The sequence below is a fragment of the Nansenia antarctica genome (genome assembly GCF_963989245.1).
Source record: "Nansenia antarctica genome assembly, chromosome: 8".
Taxonomy (NCBI): Eukaryota; Metazoa; Chordata; class Actinopteri; order Argentiniformes; family Microstomatidae; genus Nansenia; species Nansenia antarctica.
The window spans coordinates 59,880,382-59,907,302 of record NC_137678.1 but is presented as its reverse complement, the minus strand read 5'-3'; the positions used below and the strand labels follow the sequence as shown (position 1 = coordinate 59,907,302).

The 26,921-nt window shown below is 46.7% G+C and overlaps 1 pseudogene across 1 annotated transcript; it reads right to left on the bottom strand.

The window, feature by feature from the left end:
- Positions 1-18,695: 18,695 nt before the first annotated feature.
- LOC308164640 (glucose-6-phosphatase 2-like) lies at positions 18,696-24,480 on the bottom strand (annotated as a pseudogene). The gene is made up of 5 exons: positions 24,263-24,480; positions 23,902-24,024; positions 19,519-19,630; positions 19,306-19,427; positions 18,696-19,213 (listed from the first exon to the last, which is right to left on the bottom strand). The product of its transcript is annotated as a glucose-6-phosphatase 2-like (transcript).
- Between the last annotated feature and the right edge of the window lie 2,441 nt (positions 24,481-26,921).

Here is a 26,921-nt window from a genome sequence, read left to right as displayed (position 1 = left end):
TCACTCCTCTCCGACACGACAGCAGCCCTCACCCTCGGTGCGTCCTCCAACGTAGCAGCGGGGGTGCCAGCGCCCAGCATCTCCCTCTCCGAGGCTAGCTCCAACGCCTCCAGGAGAGATTTAGGATGAGCCAGCAGCGTCTGGACGCGCAGATCACTCGGCAGTAGTGCCTGTAGGAAGTGGTCTCGAGCTAATTCACTCAGGATGGACGGGGGCATGTGAGCATAGGCACGGTGAACGAGCCTTTCCACTTCATTGGCGAGATCTCTCAACGGCTCCCCGGGCCGCCTCTTTCGACTGCACAGTTCAGAGCGAAGCAAGCTGTCCGCTGAACATTGTCCAAAACGCCTCTTTAATGCTCCCACTAAAGCATCATAGTCACTTCTATCATCCGGGGTCAGTAACAGCAGGCTTGACAGAGCATCACCAGTAAGACACATTGCAAGCTGTAGCGCCTTACTTTCTTTGGACCAATTGTTAGCCCTGGATAACAGTTCGAATTGTGCATGAAAAGCCTCCCAATCAGCCTTGCCATCATACCTGGGTGTCTTCACTGAGAGGGGAGCAATGTTGACGTCATCGCTCCGTGCCCGTGGCCCTCTGCGCGCCGCACGTCTGTCCATGTTGTGTGCAGCTGGTTGAAATCCGGCCTCGTTAGCCATTTGAGCCGTCATTCTTCTCACCCGCTCTCTGTGTTCCGCCTCCTCGGTCGTCTCGTGCTGGCTCCGCTCACGGCGTTCCGCCTGCCATGCTGCCGTGTATCGACCCCACGCGCTGTCTTCCTCCTCCCGCTTGATCTTGTCCGCACCGGCGGGCAGCATGACTCCGTCGGGGAAGGGCGAGTGCGTCAGGCTAGCTTGCGTTAGCGGTTGTAGGCGTACTTCCCTCGTAGCTTCGTATTTCTCTTTGTTTTTTTTGTTTTTTTACTTCTGACACCAGTGTAGCGTTTGTCACAGACCAGACTGAGGGTTCTTGATTTCCAGCTTTATTCTCAGTTACAAGTTATAACTCTCTTAATATCACACACAATCTAAATCAACACCCAGCACTCAATCCTCTCGTCTCACTCTCCCGCTCTCCCTCTAAGCCCCTCCTCTTCCGCCAGAACCCTCCCTCCCCCGGATGAACGTCATCCAACAACAACAACTCTTAAAGACACAGTAATCTTAACCCACTAAAACTCAGTCCGTTACACTACCAATATAGAGAAGAATTTAGCCATAGACAATAATAAGAAAGATCAGTTTGAAAAGATATGGGGAGAGATAGTGAAGGTGTTAGTGAGGTTATGGGAAAGGACTGTATACGGTGAATAGTTCAATGGGAGTATGCTCCATTCGCCCCCGGGGCGTCGATCAGGACACACATGACAGGAGATTGACTTTTGGTTCAGGTTTCTTTAGTGGGTCAAACAGGGTACAGTTCAGGCATGGGTAGGATGCTTGCAAACACTACAATGGGTGTATGTGTGTGGTTCTGCAATAAACAGAAAGAGGTATTACAGTACACATGTTGTTACTAATAATACAGTACTGATCTACAATATCAAATGCATTCTACAGTACAAAAGTACATGTAACTTAACCATACACATTAAGCTACTTAACAGTACACTTTGCCATACAATCTGAATTATAACACCAACTTAAGACAGTACTCAAATAACAAACTCTGCAGCGTGAACTGCGCCAAACGAGCTTCATTGAAGAGCACGCAATAACGGCGGCCATAGAAAGCACATGTCCAAACTAATTGCTATTGCTAGTATAGAGTGCAGAAAACGGCAGTATCCAAATCAACACAACAAATATGTACAACCTAAATACTGGGTGAAACATTGTACTTACAGTAGTTCAGTGACGCACTTTACACTGTAATGCTGCACAATGTTTCTAACTGATTGAATTGGTAACACGAGACACTTGTGTGGTACTTCCAACTTCTTCTCCGATCTGAATCAATGCGGCCCAGATTCCCAGAATGCACTGCGCACTTAAGGTGGCAGGTGATATCACGCACCTTAGCTCTTAAGGTGGAGATGATAACCAAATATAACCTAGAACATTGGAACCTTTCTAACAGAAGGCCTTAGCTAAGACGTAAAGATAGTGCAAGAAACATAGTACTAAGAGATTAATTTGATTATGCATTAGAATTATTAGTTAGATAAGTATAGGGGGTAAACTGGGATAAACTTTAGACGGTTTAAAAAAAAAAAGTGGGGCTTTGGGATGTTAGGATGTGTTGTGATGTTTGTCAAGGTGTGATGTCCCTGATTTGGAAAGAAGATATATCTTAATCTCACATGAACCATGACTTAGACATTTTAAGTTAGTGATATAACTGTGTGAGATGGTGCCTCTTAGCCTCCTCCATCACGGCCAGGCGCTTCGTCATGGTGTCCATGTATGGCGGGACCGAATAGCCCTTGTCTCTCTATTGGAGCATTCAGTAGGGCCGTCCGGTCCGCCCGGGTCATGGTGGTGAGAGACAGCCACATCTGCACCACCGCGTTTGGCCACCAGGCGACCCCCGCAGACCGCGACGCCCTGGGCCAGGTACATCAGGCGACCCCCGCAGACCGCGACGCCCTGGGCCAGGTACATCAGGAGAGAGAGACGCCTCTCCTGTCTGGCCCTCAGACATCCTACACACACTCTCTAAGATAAAACACTTTAAGATAAAACACTTTAAGATAAAACACTTTAAAACACTTTAACACTTTAAAACACTTTGTGTCTGCTGGTTCAGGCTGGGTCTGTCATCCATCCGCCAGGAATACAAATAAATACAAATCACATACAAAATATGGTACAAAAATATACTACAACAGCTGAGTAGAAACAAAACGTCTTGGTAAAGCACCAAAAATGTCTCCTGGTCGAGACCAACATGGAGGTGTTGTAGGAAATCTGACACGGCATAAGTAGAATGATCTTCCTACAATTCTGTTGTATACCAGTTCCAGATACGTACGCTGACTGCACTCCATCATATACTGTTTGCGAAGAGTTTGATGTTTTGTAAGTCATAGACTGATTACCAAGTCAGGGTGAGAGACAGCCACATCTGCCGCTCGCTGCTGCACCACCGCGTTTGCCAGCTATACAATACAAGTGTCTTTGACAGCAAAGCTCCCTACAAACATGTCATTCTTCGTAAGTTACATTTATTTATATAAGTAACGTTTATTTATATAGCACACATTTACAACCACAAACAGCCGCCAAAAGTGCTGAACAGATAAAAAGAGAGAACACTGGTAAAACAAGCAGTGGTAAAACAACAGTTAAAATAGATAAAATACACTAAAAAACTTTAAAATTATTAACCATTTGTTAAAATGTGCTGATTATTATGCTACCTGGTTCTCCAAGGCCTATGATGCCCATGTGCTCCCTTTTTGCCGCCTCAGAGCGGGGCAGGTTACCGACTGAAAAGTACATTCCGTTAGTGGAATGGTACTTCCTCCTGTACAGCCCAAATCCATCAAAATATAAATGGATGTAGAGTGGCAGAACTGGTACCCCTTTAACGAAACAATTTTATGGCAACCATTACTTCATGCATGTTCTTGTTCAGCTTACTCACAGCAACCTATCATATTTGATAAGCCATGAAACTATGACTTAACAGTGCCAATGAAAAGTAGTAGTGCAATATCATGGTAAGCTTTTTAGCCTACCTGTGGGTAGTTCTCTTTCTGGCTGCCCTTCACTACAATGAGCAGGGAGAGTTGCTACATCTTTGATGTATCTGCTGCTTGGCTCTTCAAATGCAGTGGCAGAGTGGTTGCTGTATATGTAGTAGCCAGTGAACTGTGGAATCTGAGGTATTTTCTGAACCACAGTATCCACTTTGATGGACTTAAATGCATCAGATATAAATAGTTGTTCTCTAACAGGTGTTAGACTGTGGAACTGTTGATGATTCCTCATCTCAAGGCCACGGAAAAGTATTCTGCACCTGAGCACTAGATCCTGGATGGAGCTGTCAAATGCTATGGACTCCACTCTTGCAAGACGCGATCTGCGGTCGATGTTGATTTTGATTATGTCACGGGCAGTTACCTTGAAATATGAAAAATGAATCAAGTTACACAAACTGATGACATGCATCTTTTTGGGTGGGCGCTATTTACCACATTTAAGGGCAGTTACCTTCCCTACATTGGTGCCAATACATTGTATTCCAAAGAGTTTGCTCTCATGAAATAGCCTGGAGTTACAGGCGTCTCTATGGCAGTCGGTCACTGGCACAAAAGTCATTTTTGCCATATGCTTGTTGTTCTCCAAAGTTTTTGCCACTGTTTTCTCCATGTCAAAATAATAAAAAGAAGAATCTTCTCCATGCACACTAATAGTGGGCTTCTCCAGCACGTCAGTGAGCCTAGACTGGTTTCCAGAGTGTATCTGCTTCTTCATGGCGGAGAGGTATGAGTCTTCCACCCCCAGTGAGGTCAGAGTGAAGCACATCATCGTATCTGTCTGTGAATCTCTGAGAACTCTGTCCAGCTCTTCCTGAGATTTCACAATGGGGAGGTTCCGTGTTTTGTAGACATTGACAGCCTTCACCTCTGTCTCTTTGTAGTCAAGCCACTCGTTTAGAGCCTGGGGACTAAATGGGGACTGACTGTAGCCTTTAAGAAGCTCTTTCAGTCCCTCCACGCCTGATTCTCCACTCTCTCGAATGAACTCTGTTGCTGTGGCCAGCTCTTTCAGAAACGCTGTCTGGTACAGTAGCAGCAACTCTGAAAACTGTGTCAGTTTTTCTTTGGTACTCGGGAACCATTTCATCACATAGGCATTGGTGGGGTCCATCATCATGTCCTGACATCTTGTTGTGACCTGTCTCAGTTGTTCTCATTACATTCTCAGCCCTAATCAGCAGGTCGAAGCTGACTTCAAATGTAACACAAGACGCTTCAGTGTCCAGATTCTTTAGAGGGTACAGCCAGATGCGCACAGGCACAGCCTTTTCTCCTTGTTGTCCCAGGCGACTCGGGAGGGACTTGTACACTTCCACGGCTGCAGCATAATCCATTGTGTTGGTTTCATCAACATCACTGTAGAGGGTGCAGTGATACGACAGACTGCTGAGTTTCTCTGAGTCTGTTAGACTTGAGGGAATGTCCTCTGAAGGGAAGGTGGTTGTCATCTTCTCGATCACATTTATGAGCATGTTCTTTTGGACTCGCGTACTTCTTTCTTTGATGTTACTAGGTTCGCTATCGAAGACGAAGAATGCCTGAGCTCCATATAGAACAGCCATTACCACGTGCGTTGCCTTCCGACGTTTTCCAACACTCTCCTCCTCGTCAAATATTCTATGGCTAAGCATGTCCAGCCTGGTAGAGGATCTGTACTGTAGGGTGACCCGCTCCAGAAGTTTGGACTGGGCAGGGTGGTTTACATATCCAGCAGCCCCACCGACCTCCACCAACCCAGAGAGGACGCTAGCCCTCAGGGGAAGGGTTACATCCAGAGCTGTGAATCTGTCCTGCAGGGAGTCTCCTTCGATGCACCTGACGTATGTGTGAGGCCGAGGCAGAGACAGACGCATAGAGGAAATGGTGCTGTCATCCCACAGGCACACGTCTGAGCAAAAAGAGTCATTGTGGCAGTCATACAACATCCCAAGATCTAGGGGGCGACCAAGGGCAGCAACCATGACATAATCTGCTGGACAATCTCTGGGGACGTCCTCCTCAAATCCTCTGCAGAAACGTTTTGCTTGACGGGTTAACTCAGTGGTAGCATTTTTCACGGTCTGTTGAATCTGTTCACGATCTCTTTCCTGTTTGACTGATACGACGTCATGGCTTCTGTGCTCCTCTAATGCACATTCGAGACAAACCAAAACCTGGTCTGTCTTACAGAAGACCTCCAGAGCTCTGCGGTGCAGCTTGCAGAGTTTCTCCTCCAGGTCTCCAGTCACCTCCACCAGTTTGTGTCTCTGCAGTGCTGATACGGTGTAGTGCTGCCTAACATGGGCCTCACAGTAGGAGGCAGTGCAGGTCAGACAGAGCTTCACAGCTTTGAGCTTTTTCTCAGGCAGGCAGAGGTCACAGGCCACATCTCCGGGTCCAGCGTAGCAGCGATAAGGCAAGGCAGGAACCTTGAAGCCTGCCTGCTGGAGCTTCTGGATCACCCTTTCCAAGGCTGAGTTTGTGTAGAGAGTTGGGCGTGTTCTGAATCTCTTTCTGCACTGGGGACAGGAGTAGTCCTCTGGCTTGTCTGTGTTCTTCCAGTGAGTCCCAATGCACCTCCTGCAGTAACTGTGACCACAGGGGATGGAGACTGGGTCTTTCAGAACCTCAGTGCACAACGAGCATCTGAAGTGATCGTCTGTCAGCAGACTGTCTGTCAGCTCGCTGGGACCTGGAGAGAAGGCTTCTTTTCCAGATGTGACTGGCTTGTCCAGGTCACTCTTCACGGACAGACCAGGCGATAACCTTTCCTGTTTGACACTGAGATCTCCGTTTTTAAATAGTATTGGTTGATCCATGGAGTGGTCACTTTTCATGGAGAGACCGCTAGGAGCAGGAGATGCTGAATTCAGGGGCCTGACATGTCCGTCTGTAAATGTTATTGGTCGATCCAGGGAGTGGTCACTTTTCATGGACAGGGAGCTCGGAGCAGGAGAAGCTCCTTCCGGAGGCCTGACATGTCCGTCTGTAAATGTTATTGGTCGATCCAGGGAGTCGTCACTTTTCATGGACAGGCAGCTCAGAGCAGGAGAAGCTCCTTCCGGAGGCCTGACATGTCCGTCTGTAAATGTTATTGGTCGATCCATGGAGTCGTCACTTTTCATGGACAGGCAGCTCGGAGCAGGAGAAGCTCCTTCCGGAGGCCTGTCGTCACCTTCAGGACTGTCCATATCCCTCCAGTGATCACCGATGCACTAGCTGGCAACCCAGATACGCTAGCTCTCTTCTCTTCTGTTCTTGTCTTCTGTTCAACACCTCATTCACTCTTCTCGACAGCTGTCAATCAAGCCACGATGACGTCCGTGTGGGTGTGGTTCGCGTTGACAGTGACCAATCATAACATGGTATCTACTGGTATCTCGGTATCTAGGTATCCGCCCCAAATTGTCCAAAGTCACGTGATCTCCTCGAGCAGAAATGAACCCCTCGCGTAACAAAGTTGACCGAAATAAATGTATACAAAAATGTGTAAAAAGTTGACTGCGGGAGGCAGAGAGAAACTTGCGCGCGCAAAACTTAACTGCGCGCACGCAAAATAAATGTATGCGCGCCCGCGCCCGCGAGGTGGATTTATGACCGTGTGAAACTTGCGAAGTTAATATCTGCGAGTGTGGAATTTATATCTGTGCTTGTGGAAGTTAATATATGCGCGTGTGGAAGAGAGCTCTCTCCCCCCTTCCTCCCCGGGCGTAGAGAGCTCTCTCCCCCCTCCCTCCCCGGACGTAGAGAGCTCTCTCCCCCCTCCCTCCCTGTTAAGTTTCTCTGTTATGTTTCTCAATAGGTTCTGTTATGTTTCTCAATAGGTTCTGGGTGTACACAATAATGTCGGATCCAGGTGCGGTGTAAGTAAAGAATGAGACGGAGATGTAATAAAATAAAGATTCTCTTTACTGAGACGTATGATTCATAGGTACAAACATAAACTCTTAGCCGGACAACAAAAAGGGGAGCAGTAGGGCTCAACACGTAGGTAATAATAACTCAGGCACTACGGTCAATAATAAAGTGCACGAAAACCAAAGATTGAGCAAAGGGCTCCAAAGGCGGTACAAGGCTGCAAACCAGCAAACAAAGTCAAAGTTCAAATTACGTTCCGGGTAACGGATACGTGAAGTGGTAATACATACACAGGGTTCTGAAGCATTCCATACGGTGTAACACAAGTGATCGACTGACAGGGGAACAAGGAAATGGGACACACCTAAATACACTGACAAACATTCACAGGTGACAACAATCATTCGATAATTAGTCCAGGGCTGGAGCACTGTCGCTCTTCGACCAGTAGGGGCGATGGGGAGTCCTTTTCGCTGACCCCCCTTGTAACAGTGCCCCCCCCTGACGAACGGCACCAGAAGTTCACCCGGGTGCCTCGGGATGGAGCCGGCGAAAGTCCGTGATGAGGCTCGGATCTAGAATATCCCGCCGAGGCACCCAGGTACGCTCCTCAGGCCCATAACCCTCCCAGTCCACCAGGAATTGGAGACCCCTCCCCACCTTCCGGCAGTCAATAATCCTGTTAACCGTGTAGGCAGGTTGTCCATCAATGAGACGGGGCAGGGGGGCGGGGCGGGGTGGAGGGGCCATGGGGGAGAAAACAACGGGTTTGAGGAGTGAAACATGGAAGGTGGGGTGAACTCGCATGGAGGGTGGGAGTAGCAGTCTGTAGGCCACGGCGTTGACCCGCCGCACCACCTTAAACGGCCCCACGAAGCGAGGAGCCAGCTTGCGTGACTCCACCCGGAGGGGGAGGTCCCGGGTAGACAGCCAGACCCTCTGACCAGGACGGAAGACCGGGGCCGGACGGCGCCTGCGGTTGGCCTGGCGTTGGGACCTGTCCGAAGCCCGCACAAGCGCCGCCCTTACCCGCCTCCAGGTACGGCGACAGCGGCTGACATGGGCTTGGACCGATGGTACAGCTGCCTCCTCCTCCTGCTCCGGGAAAAGGGGGGGCTGATACCCGTACTGGCATTGGAAAGGGGAGAGGCCAGTGGAGGAGCAGAGGAGGGTGTTGTGGGCGTATTCCGCCCACGCCAGCCGCCGGTTCCATGTCGCCGGATTGCTGGAGACGTAGCACCTCAAGACCCCCTCCAGATCCTGGTTGACGCGCTCCGTCTGCCCATTGGATTGGGGGTGGAACCCGGAGGACAGGCTGACGGAGGCGCCAAGGCTGGTGGCGAATGCCTTCCAGAACCTGGAGGCGAATTGAGGACCCCGGTCGGATACCATGTCCAGGGGTAGTCCGTGCACCCGGAAAACGTGCTGGACCACTAGCTCCGCCGTCTCTTGGGCCGTGGGGAGTTTGGGGAGGGGGATGAAGTGCGCCGCCTTGGAAAACCGGTCTACCACCACTAGTATGGCGGTGAACCCATCAGATGGGGGTAGACCCGATATGAAATCGAGGGCTATGTGCGACCAGGGACGTTTGGGGATGGACAGGGGGTGTAGGAGTCCCGGCGGCCGTTGCCGGGAGGCTTTACTGCGCGCGCATAGGGCACAGGCTGCCACAAACGCGCGCGTGTCCCCCTCCGCTGTGGGCCACCAGAACCTCCTTCGTATGAAGTCCAATGTCCTGGTGGCCCCTGGGTGACTGGTGAGGGAGGAAGACTGAGTGAAGGAAGAGCCGATGTTGGAGGGGCTACTGGTGAAGTGTTCAGCCACCGCAGCAATGCGCTCCAGGCTGGAGCACACAGAGGCCAGGAATGGGGCCAGGCGGGTGTGACTCCTGGACATGCGTCTGACAGTTACCAGCAGGACGTCAAAGAGGCTTCGGAGGAGGCGGCGGCGGCGGCGTCCTCCACTACTGCGGGCCCTCCTTGTCCTGCCCCGTCTTATTGGAACAGCCTCTCTAGCACCAGTAGCAGCAGCGGCGAGGGCCATGAGTGCTTCTGGGCTGGATGCTGGTCTTCCTCCTGGTTGTCTTGAGTGGGGCATAACAATGTGCAGATAATCTCACGATGAAAAATGGTGAGAGTTGATATCGGGGTGATTAGAATGTGATCTAGCTGACTAATTTGCTAATTTGGGGTTCTCAGCAGGCTAGGCTGTGCTAATTTGGGGTTGTTGAATGCCTGTCTTGACGGCCATCTCTCTGAGCAGCGAGATCCTCTGAAGGCCGTACTTCTCCACTACCTCCTGGCTGTGGTGTGGGATGTTCATGACGGGCAGGGGCCCGTAGTGGAGGTGGGACTGCTGCGGCGTTGGCCGCGACGGCGACCCGCTCCGCGTTGTCCTGGCGGTCCACCAGGCTCGAGACGGTGAGGGACAGCTGGCTGAGATGTTCACCCATCTCCCGGAGGAGACGTTCATGCTGGGTCAGCATGGCACCTTGGGTAGCCAGTACGGTGCGAAGGTGTATTACATCCGCTGGATCCATAGTGGTCAGTCGATCTGTTAGGTTTCTCTGTTATGTTTCTCAATAGGTTCTGTTATGTTTCTCAATAGGTTCTGGGTGTACACAATAATGTCGGATCCAGGTGCGGTGTAAGTAAAGAATGAGACGGAGATGTAATAAAATAAAGATTCTCTTTACTGAGACGTATGATTCATAGGTACAAACATAAACTCTTAGCCGGACAACAAAAAGGGGAGCAGTAGGGCTCAACACGTAGGTAATAATAACTCAGGCACTACGGTCAATAATAAAGTGCACGAAAACCAAAGATTGAGCAAAGGGCTCCAAAGGCGGTACAAGGCTGCAAACCAGCAAACAAAGTCAAAGTTCAAATTACGTTCCGGGTAACGGATACGTGAAGTGGTAATACATACACAGGGTTCTGAAGCATTCCATACGGTGTAACACAAGTGATCGACTGACAGGGGAACAAGGAAATGGGACACACCTAAATACACTGACAAACATTCACAGGTGACAACAATCATTCGATAATTAGTCCAGGGCTGGAGCACTGTCGCTCTTCGACCAGTAGGGGCGATGGGGAGTCCTCTTCGCTGACCCCCCTTGTAACACCTCCCCGGCCGTAGAGAGCTCTCTCCCCCCTCCCTCCCCGGCCTTAGAGAGCTCTCTCCCCCCTCCCTCCCCGGTCGTAGAGAGCTCTCTCCCCCCTCCCTCCCCGGTCGTAGAGAGCTCTCTCCCCCCTCCCTCCCCGGGCGTAGAGAGCTCTCTCCCCCCTCCCTCCCCGGCCGTAGAGAGCTCTCTCCCCCCTCCCTCCCCGGCCGTAGAGAGCTCTCTCCCAGAGCAGCAGGGTGAAGTCGCTCCTCCATCCACTGACATTAACTCCAGCAGCACTTGGGAATGGAGGCAGGGGGGCATACCGTCTCTCAGGTAACGCGAAAACAACTCTCCTAAAAATAAAAACCAGTAACATCTCACCAAATGAACACTCATTGCAAGCAACATATTTTTTTCATATATCTGACTAATAAACTACCTGTAAAAATCATTGAAATCTTTTATAGAAAAAAACAAACTTTCAATCGCATGCATTTTCAATATCACATCACGCGGTAGGCCTACGTGTCCCATTGCATCAACTTGAGAATCCTTGGTGGAAAATACACGTCTTTCGTCTACCTATTTTTCTGTATCTTTCTTTTTTGGGAATAATTCGTTTAGTCCATTTACACCTTTTTCCATCCTCCGCCGTAGTAGTTTCTGTTGACTCCGTCTTCCACAGATGTTTGGTTGAAGCTGCAAAAGAGGGTCCCGGGTCTGGTCCATCAACAGCGGCTGAGACTGCCCTCAATGTGACATCATCTGTCATCGCCCACAGCATCCATTAGGGCTCACTGAGGTCATCTGCTCATTACTTGCTTTGTTGACTATATGGAGAGGAATTGTTGGACGAATCCACCTGCTGCTGCGTGCCGTTTTCAGCAGCAGCCTGCATGTGGGAATACTGGGGGATGTAGGCTCCTTGCATGGCTGTGTTAGCAGGAATGTACGCGCCGCTGTTCCCCAGTGAGAGATGGCCCATCTGCTGTGTCATCATGGCGGTAGGCTGCATTGACATGGTGTGGTCCACAGAGGGCGACATCACAGCTGCCGGGTGTTGCATAATGTAAGGCTGATGGGCCATCCAAGAATGATTCTGCACCTGGTAGGTGGAGACAGGAGACATATAAGGAGACATGGCCGTCTGAGCCATCATCCTGTTAGTCAGGGTGTACGGAGACGCGTAATACCCATTCTGCATAGCGGCTGAGGATGGATCATAGGCCAGAGTCATCCCACCCAGTCGCAGCTCCGCCTCCCTGGGCCATGTCCGTCCGTTGGGGACAAACGGACTGTGACTGTGCCTCTTCCTCTGACCATCAGCAAACTTACAGAGCAGGGGCTCAGGGGGCGCCAAAGTTCCTGGCACCATCTTGATAAACTTCCCATTGAAGTGGGAGATCACTGCGTTGCACTTCTCTGTGGACTCCATCCTGGCGAAGCCCACCCCTCTGCTGTTCCCACTGTAGTCCCTGAGGACGCGGGTGGAGATGACCTGGCCGAAGGGCCTCAGCAGGCTCTCCAGCTCCTGCTCGTCCACTGACAACCTCTTTCACTAACACATTATGTTTGCATGTCCTGGCTCAGATAGGTTCGGGGGTGCGGCCTAACGCGTCACGCACGCGCACGCGTCACGACCTGGCGACTGTGGAATTTAAGGAATTTAAGGAATTTAAGCCCAGGAGGGAGTTAGCGATTAGCGATGTTTAGCTTAGCTTAGTTTAACAGAAGTATCTTCACTTTTAACATGACTTCCCGTGGTCGTAGAGGGCTGGTCGACGGCTTAAAATGACCGTGTAGACCGTGTAGACCTTATCCAGCTATAGTCTTGTGTTTCTACCCCGGGCATAGCCGGTGTTATTCACGGACAAACACTCCTGTTAGAGTGGTCTGATCAGCAGATCATTTTCTCATAAAGTTGCAAACGCAACTCAGCAATTCAACTTAATTTAAAAAATGCGCGTTTCGTTCAAGATCCATTAGAGTAGGACATGTACAGTTATGATAACTACAGTCATATGTAACTTTTGGACTAGTATAGTAGTTGATATTGTAATAAAACGTGCCAATGTCAGACGATGAACAAACACACCACGAGTCCACACCGATTCAGAAAACAGAATAAACTTTATATATAAATACACAACACTTCAGGGGGCTAACGTTTGCAAAAGAACTGTACAGGTTACAATCAGGTATATAATAATAGTTAGGGAGTAACATATCATTCACAAATTCAACAATAATAGAACAGATAAATACACAGATAGCCCTGCTACGTCCTCCGTGAGGGCCCGTTCCCCTGTACATAAGTCCCTGTCCAGCCCTGCTACATCCTCCGTGAGGACCACCTCTACCACATCCTGGTGGTGTGTCTGAGGTGGTGGTGGTGTGTCTGAGGTGGTGGTGGTGGTGGTGTGTCTGAGGTGGTGGTGGTGGTGTGTCTGAGGTGGTGGTGGTGTGTCTGAGGTGGTGGTGGTGTGTCTGAGGTGGTGGTGGAGGGTTGGGGTAACATCTGGGAGGTTAGGGGATAACATCTGGAGGGTTGGGGGTAACATCTGGAGGGTTGGTGGGTAACATCTGGGGGGTTAGGTAACATCACACCAATCAGCTCTCCTGTTGAGGTAAGCAATAACCATCTTGTTAGTGTAAACACACAAACAAGCACAGATATGTACAGTCAAAATAACATTTTGTGAGTAAACACATTTCTAAATAATCCCTATTCAATGTGACTTACCAGTGTACTGGGTGGATGGGGATGAAAGGTAACTGTCCAGATGTAATTTTGTCCAAAACATCTTGGTGCTGTGTGAATGAATGAGCATACATTTAATGTATTAGTAATGAAACAATCAATATGAACATTTAAAAATAACAATGATGTAATTGTGGCTCATACTTGCAGTAGCCTGAGGTAGAGGTGGTCCTCACGGAGGAGGTAGAGGTGGTCCTCACGGAGGATGTGGTAGAGGTGGTCCTCACGGAGGATGTAGCAGGGCTGGACAGGGACTTATGTACAGGGGAACGGGCCCTCACGGAGGACGTAGCAGGGCTATCTGTGTACAATCTGGAAAATACTTAAAAAACAACTTTACAAGCAGTACAAACAAATTCATTAGGAAACATAATATTAATTGACACACAAGACGAATGGAACAACTTGAAACACCTCCTGCAGGATACCTGAAGCTCTGGTCGGATGGTCCTCCTGCAGATGCAGTGCACACTAACGTCCATAGTGTACACTGACTGGGCCTTGCGTGGACACCGTATGGAGCTGCGGAATGGTTTCAGGTGCCCAAACTGAAAGCAGGAAAAGAGGTGCTTACGCATAGCAGACTGATTATATTCCTTGCTTGCTGGGTCCTCACCTCTGCAGCATGTGAGACTGTTCGCAATAGCAAACAGCCCACAGTCTGAGCTGCCTCTCTGCTGCTGGACATCAGGCCACTGCAGAAGGACCTTGGGACCTGAAAAAGAGAGGAGACCTGTTATTTGAGAAATGAACTCCTCGGTCGACCCTTGACCAGCGGAGTCATAAATGTTAACAGTACCTACCTCGCAGTTGATGTTACTTACCGTAACCCAGTGATTTGAACAAACATTTAAAATCTGAACAAACCCCTGGGTTGATGCAGGCACGGAGGAGAGGAGGGAGAGGGACGTTGTGGCGTAGAGGCCTCCTACATGGGGATGTTGAGCCTGTAAAAGAGCCTGAGCATGGTCAATGGAGAGATCATTCAGCCAACAATTGGGAGTCAGAACGATAGGCCTAAGCACCTCCAACCCGCTAGGTAAAGCTGGACAGGCCCGCCCCAGCTGAACATCTGTGATGGTGACATCTAGCAGCTGAGATGGTGCCTAAAAAACATAATGATGTTGGGTTAAAGGGACTGTCATGTTACAGTACTCAGCCATTGGAATTTTTATTATTTAAAATGAATGAAGCTAGGATTTTTAAGTGTACCTGAAGTGAGTCCCACTCCGGCTCAGAGTTTAGCGGTTCAGGGTCATCAGAACACACTGGCTCCGGTGGATGGGACACAGCTTTCTGAGTGGGCGGGCAGGCTCGGAATCCTTAAGTCAATCAACAAAACAATTTTAGAATGACATCTTGTGGTAAAAAAAATACAGTTTCACATTACATTAACTTTAAAATGTGAACTGTATGTTACACTTACTCGTCCGCAGAGGCTTCACTGAGGCATAGGGGGTTTTGGTTCCCAGTTGTTGGCCATCCAAGGTCTCCAACTGCACCAAATTGTTGTCCCCAACCTCAGTCACCCTGAAGAAAATATGTATTAATAATGGCAAAATTGGACATCACACATCACCCTCTCATTCTGAATATTCTTAAAAGTCTAACATTTACCGGTACTTAGTTGGCCAGTCTGGGTCCATTGTGCCACCAGGTCTCCCACGTTTCCTCTCATTCTTCTTCAGGACCTCCATGCCCGGGAGGATCTCAAACCGCTTGGTTCCCTTCTTGATCCTCTTCCGGTAGCTTTCCCGCTGTTTCTCCTGGGCCTTCTCCACGTTGAGCCGCACCTTGATCGTTGAAGAAAAAGCGAAGCAGCAGAGATTGTAATTCTCTGTTGTGCAGTATAGCTCTGTATATTGCTGAGGCATTGTTATTGCTTTAGCAGTTACTTAGCATCACTCAGGTGGTTGTTCAGTATATAGTTGTGTAATATCTTTCACCTCGTCAAAGACCTCCTCATCCTTCTCAGCCCTGGCGTGGAGATAGTCTGCAGCGGTGTCTTCATTAATCTCGTCCATCTCCACAAAAGGACGGTCGCCTGTGATCTGAAATGAGAGGCAAATAGAGATACGCAATACATACATTTGCATAGAGTTAGTGTTTTATTTTTTGTTTATATTGAGAATCAATTTGCAAAACAAATTATATATTATAAGAACAATAATATCAAGAGTTGACATACCTCACAGGACAGCCGTGGCTCCCGACCGTACATCAGGCGGTAGGGCGAGTACTTGGTGGAGGCCTGGACGCTGGTGTTATGTGCGAAAAGGATTAACTTAAGGTTGTCCTCCCACCGTTCCTGGTGCCCTTCCAGAGATTTCCCGATAGCCCTCTTGAGTGTTTGATTGGTCCGCTCGTCCAGTCCGTTGGTCTGGGGATGGTAGGCAGAGGTAATCCGGTGCTTCATCCCCCACTTCTCAAACAAAATCTGGTTGACCTAAAAGTAGTAAGACAGAAGTCATTAGTTTTGTCCATACAAGTATGTCCATAACTGTTACAAGATCATATGTTTTAGCAAGTACATGACCTTGTTGCAGAACTCTTTGCCCTGGTCAGTCAGGATGACCTCCGGCGCACCATGGGTGTGGAAGATGTCTATCAGGGCCTGGGATGTTGCCACTGCCGTCTTGTCCTAGCAGTGTATACACACAGGATATGGTACTATTATATTAATACTTATAATGTTAATTTTAAGATGAAAATTGGGATACATGGTGATGAACTGTTCAAGTACAATACATTCAAGTATTTTAAAAAGCATGGTCATGATCATTATATTTGAGAAAACAACACTAAACACAGATATAACACACCTTGATAGGAATGGCCTCCACCCACTTGGTGAAGAAATCTGTCGCTGTGAGGCAGTAGCGATTGCTATTCTTGGATGAGGCCTTGAACGGTCCGATGAGGTCCACACCTAGCAAGAAAAATGTGTTGGCATACTCTAACATTGGACAAGCGGAAGTAAAACATTCACACTAAAAGAGCATACTGAAAGAAAGCATGATGGGAAACAAGTCAAAACCCAAAAAATTAATTGGGATATAAAAGTGTAGAACTCACCAATCATGTACCACGGTGAAACAGGCTTGATGCTCTTCAGCTCAGGGGCTTCAGTCTTCACCTTCTCAAACCTCTGGCAAGCCACGCAGGTACGGACCTTGAAACAAACAGTAAAGTGCAAGTTGAAATGAAATGTGAATGAATGAATGAATATTATCTGTGTGTAAAATACAATCTTGCTACTGTTTGTAAAACATAAAAACTAACTAAAGAAATAATAGATTTGCTTGCCCAGTCTTCCACATCCTTCACAATGCCAAACCAGAAGAAGCGCTGATTAATCTTGCCAATCATGCGCTTCTTTCCGAAGTGACCGTCATGGACCTCGGTCAGCACTGCCTCCCTTTCCTCGTCTGACATGATGACCCTCCTTGGTGGCTGTCCCTCCTTCTTGGGCCTCAAATACATGCGACCATCTACAACATCAAAAGGATTAGAGAAAAGAGACCAGGACTTGTTAAATAATGTTTTTTTGTTGTTGTTGTTTTTTTACAGTAGTACACTACTTTATTGCTTTATGGGTTAATTTAACAAATCTTACCCTGAAGCATGTATTTCTCAGCTGCTCTCCGGAGAACACGCTTCTTCTCTGCAGACATATCCTCCTGGAACTGGTCTGTGGACAGATATAAGAAAATGTCACTGTGGCTAGTATAGGATGCCATTGTGTGTATATATATATATATATATATATTAAAAGGAAATGATAGGGTTATCTGTAGTAGTTCTCTGTAGTAGCGTCGTGTAGCAGGTGTTTCCACAGCGCAGCGTCGTGTAGCAGGTGTTTCCACAGCGCAGCGCACTAGAATGAACAGCGCACTAGAATGACGTCACACTCGCCAGCTGGTCGTGACGCGTGCGCGTGCCAGCTGGTCGTGACGCGTTAGGCCGCACCCCCGGTAGCTTTTGCCCAGTGGAAGGTTTTTCCCTGACAGCGGCCTCCTTCTAGGCACCATTATTTTCTTATTTGTTTGTTCCTTGTTTCACACCATGCAACACTCACCTCACCACTTTCCACTACACTCACATTACACCACTGATTTACTGACTACCACACCTCATCTTATTATTGTTATTAGCCTCATTTAGTTTATAATAAAACATTTATTTTCATTACTTTAAGATCGTGTGTGTGTCTCCCGTCTTTTGTCATGGTCATGAGCCTGGCCGTGACAGTATCAACACAGTATCTGTAGGTCAACATCCGAATTGCCTTGTATAAACTGAGTGATTCATAGATAATGACTTGAATGTGACATTAAACAACAAAGTGTTCACTAAGAGGAACAACTCAATCAATCAACTATGCATATTCATATGAACAATGTCACTCTTTGGTACATTCACTGGCTACATGCCAACATGATATGGGCATGAGGTGAGGACTAATTTACATGGATTCTATAAAGATCCTGGAAAGGATATTGTGCTGTGAATGCAATGTACTGTATTTCATAAGTAATGTTAAAGATACTTTCCTGCCATTACAAATGCATCCCTTTTTAAAAGTAGAGTATGCCAAAATGATCCAACAGCGTATACAGTGAAGAGTTTCTAGTCCAAGATAGACATTTACCAGATATTTCTATTAATAGAAACTCACTTTTTAAATTTGACCCCAGTAAGGTTTGTGAAATTAGGATTATCCAGGACACTGCAAAGGAGTGCAATCTTTAATATAGGTGGGAGTGAAGAAAGTAACAGTGTTTTCGGTTGGCAGAAGAATATTATACTATAAGCCCGGCAATTACATATTTACCTATTCATTCACAAATGGTCTACAAGATACATCATTATTTAAGAAAACACTCACCCAGAACCAACTACTGATAGAGCAATTCAAGACTTCTCAAGGGATATTTGATCATAGTGTTTTTATTAGAAGCCCTTTCTCAAGGAAGAACATTCATTAGAGGTTTATTTACACAGAAGTTCAGTACTAGAACACATTTGATTTACAATTGACTTTCATACATATTCATGGAACAATATCCTTCTCTTGTTTCACATTGTACATGTAATGTAACAAATGTGCAATGAACTACATACACATTGACTAACATGAAATATAGATGAGCTTATCAACAATCAACTACAGCACCACATAAAGAAATGGATATACAGTACAGTACAGGTCAGCCAATCTACAGTACTAATGTGTATTCTATGCTGTACGTCACAGCAACCAGTACAAACATCTAATCCAATTTCCTCTCCTCATCCTCGTTCCCTATCAACAAGTGAACACAGTAGGGGACGATGGCAACCACACTGAGAGGCACTGCTGCACTCTTACAGAAGGAGAGCGTATAGAACAAGAGCTCTGTGTGGGTGGGGACTTTAATAAAATCATAGAGCTGCAGAGAGGTCAGAGTGGCTGTCACACACATTAGTTTGAAACTGGTCTTGTAGCTGTTCTTCCCCTTGCAGCCCTGTATGAACATCTGAGAGTTGATGGCCAGGCCCAGTCCAAACAAGGCTCCTAGGTTCCTCACCAGACCTGCGAAGGGCGTAGTGTCGAGGTGGATCCAGTCAGGATTGGCACACCATGTTTTGGCTTTCGGTATCGACCACAATAAGTCAATGTCTATCATTTTTAGGAGCAAGTAAAAGCTGACGGCGAAGGAGAACATAAAGAGGCTAGTTTGAAGGTAGACTTTTAAACTTGCTGTGTGGATTGAGGGAATATGCTCAAATGCCTCAGCAACCAGCATACCTGAGAATAGAATTTAAAAAAAGATACAAGTGTAACACTGGTAGTATAGTAGCAATGTCTACTATTATTTGCAAACTCATTTTTGGTCTTACCTGCTAAAACACCAAGGATGACCTGGTGAGGGAAGTGTGTGGCGATAAACACCCTGGAGATGCAAACACTAACTTGGATGACCCAGAAGGTCATCCACAAAAAGGGCCATACAAGACGGAACCTAAAAGGATGGGGGAATTGAGGCAATTATGACATTATAAAGATGCACAACTTTTTTTTACAAGGCAATATAACAGATTGCTAATAGTTACCTCTGGCAGCCCTGTATTGAGGTGTCACTGGGGGATCTGGTTAAGTTGAGGGCTGAGGTGATCATCACATACCACACACATGAGGAACCCATGGCATGACCAGATGGACTACCTGTACAAACAAACACAGCTTCGCTGTCATACAAGCATTAGACATCATAACATCTTCATAAACATATTGCTCAGTTGACAGGATTCTTAATAGGACTGGTTGTTAAAATCCCTAAATATTCAGCACAACAATTGAGTGGAGTTGGAGATGTCCTCTTGGGTGGAGTGGAATTTGGCAATGATCACGTGGTGCCACCAGTACGACACATCTTCAGTTGTGGTCCCCGACCTCATTGGGTGTTTCGGCCAGTTATCACAAGACACCCTCTGCCGAGGTTGGCCCACCACAGGCTGATCAGGCCTGGGTGTGTGTCGCACAGTGGCACCACGTGGTCATTTGGGAGCCCATGTTGGGTCCCTACGTTTCAGCCACAGCCAGTGACTGCTCCGTTCTGCTGCAGTGGACAGTTCTCTGATTGCCTTCCGTTGGGCCTGTCCTCTGATCCCTACTGCCCTCAGGAGCCTTGTGGTGGAGCTGGCTCAGATTTATTGTCAAAGTGAGAATATACAGAATTACAATGAAAGCAAACATTGAAATATGAAACAGAAAATATAATCAAACATGCAATGAAAACAAACCTTGAAATTGCAGAAATAACAGGTAAAAACACATCAGAAGTATATACAATGTCTGCCACTCAGTCATTTGCACCTGCATTTATTTTGCACTAACTCTCCTCAAAACAGTTCCTATAGTGCAACATGCCACTCTTCAAAACAGCTCCTTTTTAATGTGAGGCACAGAGGGACCTGGCCCTTCCTGCAGTATACAGGTGTCTTGACCCTGTCTTTGCCAGCGTCCTTGCACCTCTTGCAGTACCTCCTCATCTCAGTACCATCCGAAGAATATACAGAATTACAATATGCATCCCAAAATGTTTATCCATAGACTCAAGAATCAAGCTTCATTTAACTGTAATTTTAGAAAGACAGACATTACACAATACTATTTCAACCAAAAAACATATATTGGATAGGCAATATGAAATAATATGAATAATGAAAGCAAACTTTGAAATATGAAACAGAAAATATAATCAAAAATACAATAAAACCAAACCTTGAAATTGCAGAAATAACAGGTAAAAACAAATCAGAAGTATATACAATGTCTGCCACTCAGTAATTTGCACCTGCAATTGCACTTCCTTCACCACAAGAATGTTTCCTGGATAGGATTTCACTATGAGGACAATAGTGAAATAGGATTCATTTTTATCTAATCATGAAAATAGGTTGAACCATCCCGTTAAAAGCCATGATATCTGTGACCACTAAACAGTCCGATACTCCAACCCTACCCCTACACTTAACTCCTAACACTGAGGACCATGTGTTGGTTATTACAATATTTCTAATGAGGTCAAATACAGAATCCATTAGAGGACACAACCTTCCTGTTCTGTGAACAAAGACCACAAGTTACTATAAATACATGGATGAATCTGTCTTCGTTTTTACTATAATAATAATAATAATAATAATAATAATATATGCAAACACTTTCATCCAAAGCAACTTACATTGCAGGGAGTGCATTCAACAACACCTCCATATATAGACCTTAAATAAGCTACTTCAACACCTTCATATAGACCTTAAATAAGCTACTTCAACACCTCCATATATACCTTAAATAACCTACTTCAACACCTCCATATAGACCTTAAATAAGCTACTTCAACACCTCCATATAGACCTTAAATAACCTACTTCAACACCTCCATGCGTATGTCCAGAAAATAAGCTGATCTAATAGAAAACTGAGAAGTGATAGGATGTATATCTTAATGTGATATGATGTACAACATCTCAGTCTTCCAGCTGAAACGTTAGGAGGATTTATTGCAAACTTAACAACATACCAGTATTCAGTCACACTCGGCTTCTAAACACCAAGGCCACATCTGGGTGGAAGGGGCGGTGACATGACGCAGGAGGGGACAAGGACATCTCAACTCCTACGACCTCGATTCCTCCTTCACTCTCCAGGAGGGAGAGGAGGGGAGAAGATGAGAGGAAGGGAGGAGAGGAAGGGGGAGAGGAAGAGAGGAGAGGAAGGGGGGAGAGGAAGGGAGGAGAGGAGGAGATGAGAAGAAGGGAGGAGAGGAAGGGGGGAGAGGGTGGGAGGAGGAAGGAGGGAGAGGAAGGGAGGGTAGGAGGAGAGGACGGGAGAAATTGAGAGAAAATAATCTAGAAAAGGCTAATGTTATGACACAACCTTCTCCCTGATCCGATCAACAAGCACATGTACATACAGTAGATGATGGTGCAGCCAGAAGACCCCCCCCCCCCCTTCTTCTTTAGGGCTCCTGCCTCCTTTATACACCTCCCACACTGGGAGCAGTCGTGTTAACTAGTGTGTGTGTTCTCTGGTGTTTCTTTAGGGATCCTGCATGACTGAAACTCTTCCCACACTGGGAGCAGAAGAATGGCTTCTCTCCTGTGTGTATTCTCTGGTGTGTCTTTAGGTTTCCTGCCCCACTGAAACTCTGCCCACACTGGGAGCAGTGATATGGCTTCTCTCCTGTATGTATTCTCTGGTGTGTCTTTAGGTTTCCTGCCCCACTGAAACTCAGCCCACACTGGGAGCAGCAGAATGGCTTCTCTCCTGTGTGTATTCTCTGATGACTCTTTAGAACGTCTGCGTGTCTGAAACTCTTCCCACACTGGGAGCAGTAGAATGGCTTCTCTCCTGTGTGTATTCTCTGGTGTGTCTTTAGGTGTCCTGCCTCACTGAAACTCTGCCCACACTGGGAGCAGCAGAATGGCTTCTCTCCTGTGTGTATTCTCTGGTGACTCTTTAGGTTTCCTGCCTGACTGACACAACAAATACATAAAGCAGTTTTGCTTTTTGCCAACTATTATACAGACGTGTTGAAGAAATTCAGATATAATCGTTATATCATGTTCATTTCTGTCTCAGGTTAAAACTATTGATATATTATTGATATATTGATATATCACTAGCTAGCTGCAGTACATTAGATTGACAGCAGTGTCTGTGCAATAACAGTATGGAAATTATTGTCATTATGCTACAAACACACTGCCACTGACCTGGTCCTGGCCCTATTCCACAAAGCTCGATAAAGTTCTAAGCCTCGATAAAGTTCTAAGCCTCGAAAATGTTAGCTTGTGTTCGGTGCCATCAATGTGGCTCAAATAATTCGCTGCTTGGTTGAGCTCCTTCTGAGTCAGATATAATTAGCCTGGTCTCGACCAGGCTAAAACACAGGCTATAGTCATCCGTGCGTCAAAAAAGGCTCACAGGCGGAAACTAAACCCTGAACGAAAGTTCCTCATGTGTCTTTTAGGAAATATTAGTTCCCACTTCACATGAGATAGATAGATTAGATAGTTTGATTAGATAGTTTGACTGTGTGATAGATAGATAATTTGATATTTTGAAAGTGTGATAGATAGATCGAAAAGAGTGTAAAAAAAAAAAGAAGTAATTGTCTCAACTTGCATTGCCGTCATTACAGCGGTCTGGTTGGCGTAGTGGTTAAGGCTGCGGACTCGAGTTCCAAAGGTTGCGAGTTCGAGACTTGACTAAGTCATTCATTTTTTTTTTTTTTTACATTTAACCGAAGATTTCATGCAAAGGTTTCAAACACCATTGTAATCGTGTCAGTTCTTGTAAATTAGCCTGCACCATAATTTTATAGCCTACAATACTTTTTTAGATGAGATTTTAGATTAGATTCAGACAACGAAATGCAGTAAAAAGTGCGCCTGAAGAGGGATTTGAACCACCGATATAAAATGACGAATAAATCCTATGGCAGCGGTCGATACCACTAGGCCATTGTGGCGATATGACAGTTTGTAGCCTGCTGCTCATATCACCACAGTAGTAAATATTCATTTATTAAAATATGAACATATAACAATAACTGGGGCTAGTATGACCTACGCATTTAATCGGTCAGCAATTTCTTGCCAAACCATTTCCCTCGCCTTGTTAATTGCGGCAGTATTGCACTATTTTACATCTTATTTTTCCGTCTTCATAAAAAATCAATAATTCGGAATGCTGCGCAAATGTAGTACCCCTGCAGAGTGGAGTATCTTCATTTCGACAGATCGACTATTCTGGGCTGCGTATGTCTGCGTGCACGCGCCCATATCGAAGATTTGTAAGCCTGTCTTCTGTGAACACTGATGACACAAGGCTGATCCTCATTCGAGGAATCACCTGAGGCTTGAATACCAATCTCGAGGTCCCTGAGAGCCGCATTTAATTATAGCGCCGCTATATTAAGCCACCGTTAGTGGAATATGGCCCCTGTCTCACAGGTGATGTGAAACTGTTCCAGGTGAGGGAGTGAGTGATTCTGGTAATAGTGAGTTTCCTGCACCCACCAGTAAGGCCGGTGACCAAACAGAATCCTGAAAACAAGATGGAGTCAGTTGAACATTAAAAACAAAAACAAATGAGTGGCATTCAAATGACATTCAAATAAATGATTGATGCTGGGCATTGGATCAAAGGATTCATGCAATTGTCATACAGATCACTTTAACAGCTACCGTATTCCAAATTGTACGCATAAACATAATTCACATTCTCTCTATCTATCTATCTCTCCCTCTCTCTAACCTCTAATCCAACTAATTACAGGTTTACCATTTGAAAATTAGGTTGAACCAGTCTCCGATAACTGCAACCCATATCATCTTAGTGCCGACAAAATGGCTGAGCTGGAACCAGAGAGGGAAATAGACAGAAAAAATGTTATGAGGGTGTCCCACAGATGACATGAAGTTGAGGAAGTCATGGTAGTCCCTGTAGTTGTGCTGGAGATGCTGGATCACCAACACCTCACTGCTGTGAATGAAGTCCATCTGGGGTTGGCCTCACATACAGTCTCTGGCACAACTGGAACAGCTGCTCCCTCGGCCAAAGCTATAACCACCACTCCATGGCTCCCCCTTTTAACCCCAAAGTGATCCGTATTTATATAAAATCCTGGTATCATAAATCATTCACCAGCTATGGCAACCATGGGCAGATTGGCATGGTTGGAGTCACCCACAAGATGAAAATAAAACGTTGGGCATCATGAAAACTCAGCATTTTAAGGCATGTTACCCAAGGTTGTTTACAGGATAGGTGTGTGGACATTAGATTTTCCACAGGCCATTGCTTTTATTAGTTAATTATTAGTCATTCTATCTACTCCTGGGGGCAGTGTGCTCATGCAGATATACTGTTACAGCACTAAACAGGTTTAATATTTCAGATTGCAATGTTATGATTTTGCATTTCCTATTTCAAGTCCTGTCATCAAATGTTTATGGTTGTTTTTCTAAACTGGAAAAATTGCACTTTCAACATGGCAAAATGGAGAGTTCACTGGGACACTTAATGATTATGTTGAGGAACAGTTAGTAGGGTTAAATGAGCCAAACCATAATTGACAAGGCCCCATTATCTAGACAACATCCAAGTGCTATATCAAGGCTGGCACTAACTGTTAAAGGTTGACTGCAGTCCTCCAACTTCACTGCCACCATCTCTGGACCCTGCTGTGAACCCAGGGACTCTGTGGACTTGGCTTCAGACATGGTAGCTGGGCTGTGAGATGGATATTTCTGCGTTTTCACCAATGTGGAGATACCGGCGCTGCTCAAAACGGCCCTGTCGGAAGTCTTCTGTCCTTATAATATAATATTATGGTCATAGAGACGTTACCTTGCTGTCTGTCCTTATATGGTCATAGAGACGTTACCTTACAAGCTGGCGACCTCGACGGACTCACTATTCCACTCGTCTTCAGGGCATGGACTGCCTTCAGGGCTGCTGCTGGACTGTCAAAGTCCACAAACCCATAGCCTTTACATTTATTTGTTGTCTTATCAAGGATGGCCTTAGCCGATACGATCTTGCCATACGGCTGGCAGAGTTTGACTAGATCCAGGTCGGTGGTTGCCGGGGGCAACCCGCGGATGTACAGGTTGGTTGCTTAAGACCAAAATAAAACCAGTAACATCTCACCAAATGAACACTCATTGCAAGCAACATATTTTTTTTCATATATCTGACTAATAAACTACCTGTAAAAATCATTGAAATCTTTTATAGAAAAAAACAAACTTTCAATCGCATGCATTTTCAATATCACATCACGCGGTAGGCCTACGTGTCCCATTGCATCAACTTGAGAATCCTTGGTGGAAAATACACGTCTTTCGTCTACCTATTTTTCTGTATCTTTCTTTTTTGGGAATAATTCGTTTAGTCCATTTACACCTTTTTCCATCCTCCGCCGTAGTAGTTTCTGTTGACTCCGTCTTCCACAGATGTTTGGTTGAAGCTGCAAAAGAGGGTCCCGGGTCTGGTCCATCAACAGCGGCTGAGACTGCCCTCAATGTGACATCATCTGTCATCGCCCACAGCATCCATTAGGGCTCACTGAGGTCATCTGCTCATTACTTGCTTTGTTGACTATATGGAGAGGAATTGTTGGACGAATCCACCTGCTGCTGCGTGCCGTTTTCAGCAGCAGCCTGCATGTGGGAATACTGGGGGATGTAGGCTCCTTGCATGGCTGTGTTAGCAGGAATGTACGCGCCGCTGTTCCCCAGTGAGAGATGGCCCATCTGCTGTGTCATCATGGCGGTAGGCTGCATTGACATGGTGTGGTCCACAGAGGGCGACATCACAGCTGCCGGGTGTTGCATAATGTAAGGCTGATGGGCCATCCAAGAATGATTCTGCACCTGGTAGGTGGAGACAGGAGACATATAAGGAGACATGGCCGTCTGAGCCATCATCCTGTTAGTCAGGGTGTACGGAGACGCGTAATACCCATTCTGCATAGCGGCTGAGGATGGATCATAGGCCAGAGTCATCCCACCCAGTCGCAGCTCCGCCTCCCTGGGCCATGTCCGTCCGTTGGGGACAAACGGACTGTGACTGTGCCTCTTCCTCTGACCATCAGCAAACTTACAGAGCAGGGGCTCAGGGGGCGCCAAAGTTCCTGGCACCATCTTGATAAACTTCCCATTGAAGTGGGAGATCACTGCGTTGCACTTCTCTGTGGACTCCATCCTGGCGAAGCCCACCCCTCTGCTGTTCCCACTGTAGTCCCTGAGGACGCGGGTGGAGATGACCTGGCCGAAGGGCCTCAGCAGGCTCTCCAGCTCCTGCTCGTCCACTGACAACCTCTTTCACTAACACATTATGTTTGCATGTCCTGGCTCAGAATCCCCTCCACAGACTGCCAATTTCCAGCAGAGTACACCACTGCGAGGTCGTCTGCATAGGCGTACTTCCGCGAGAG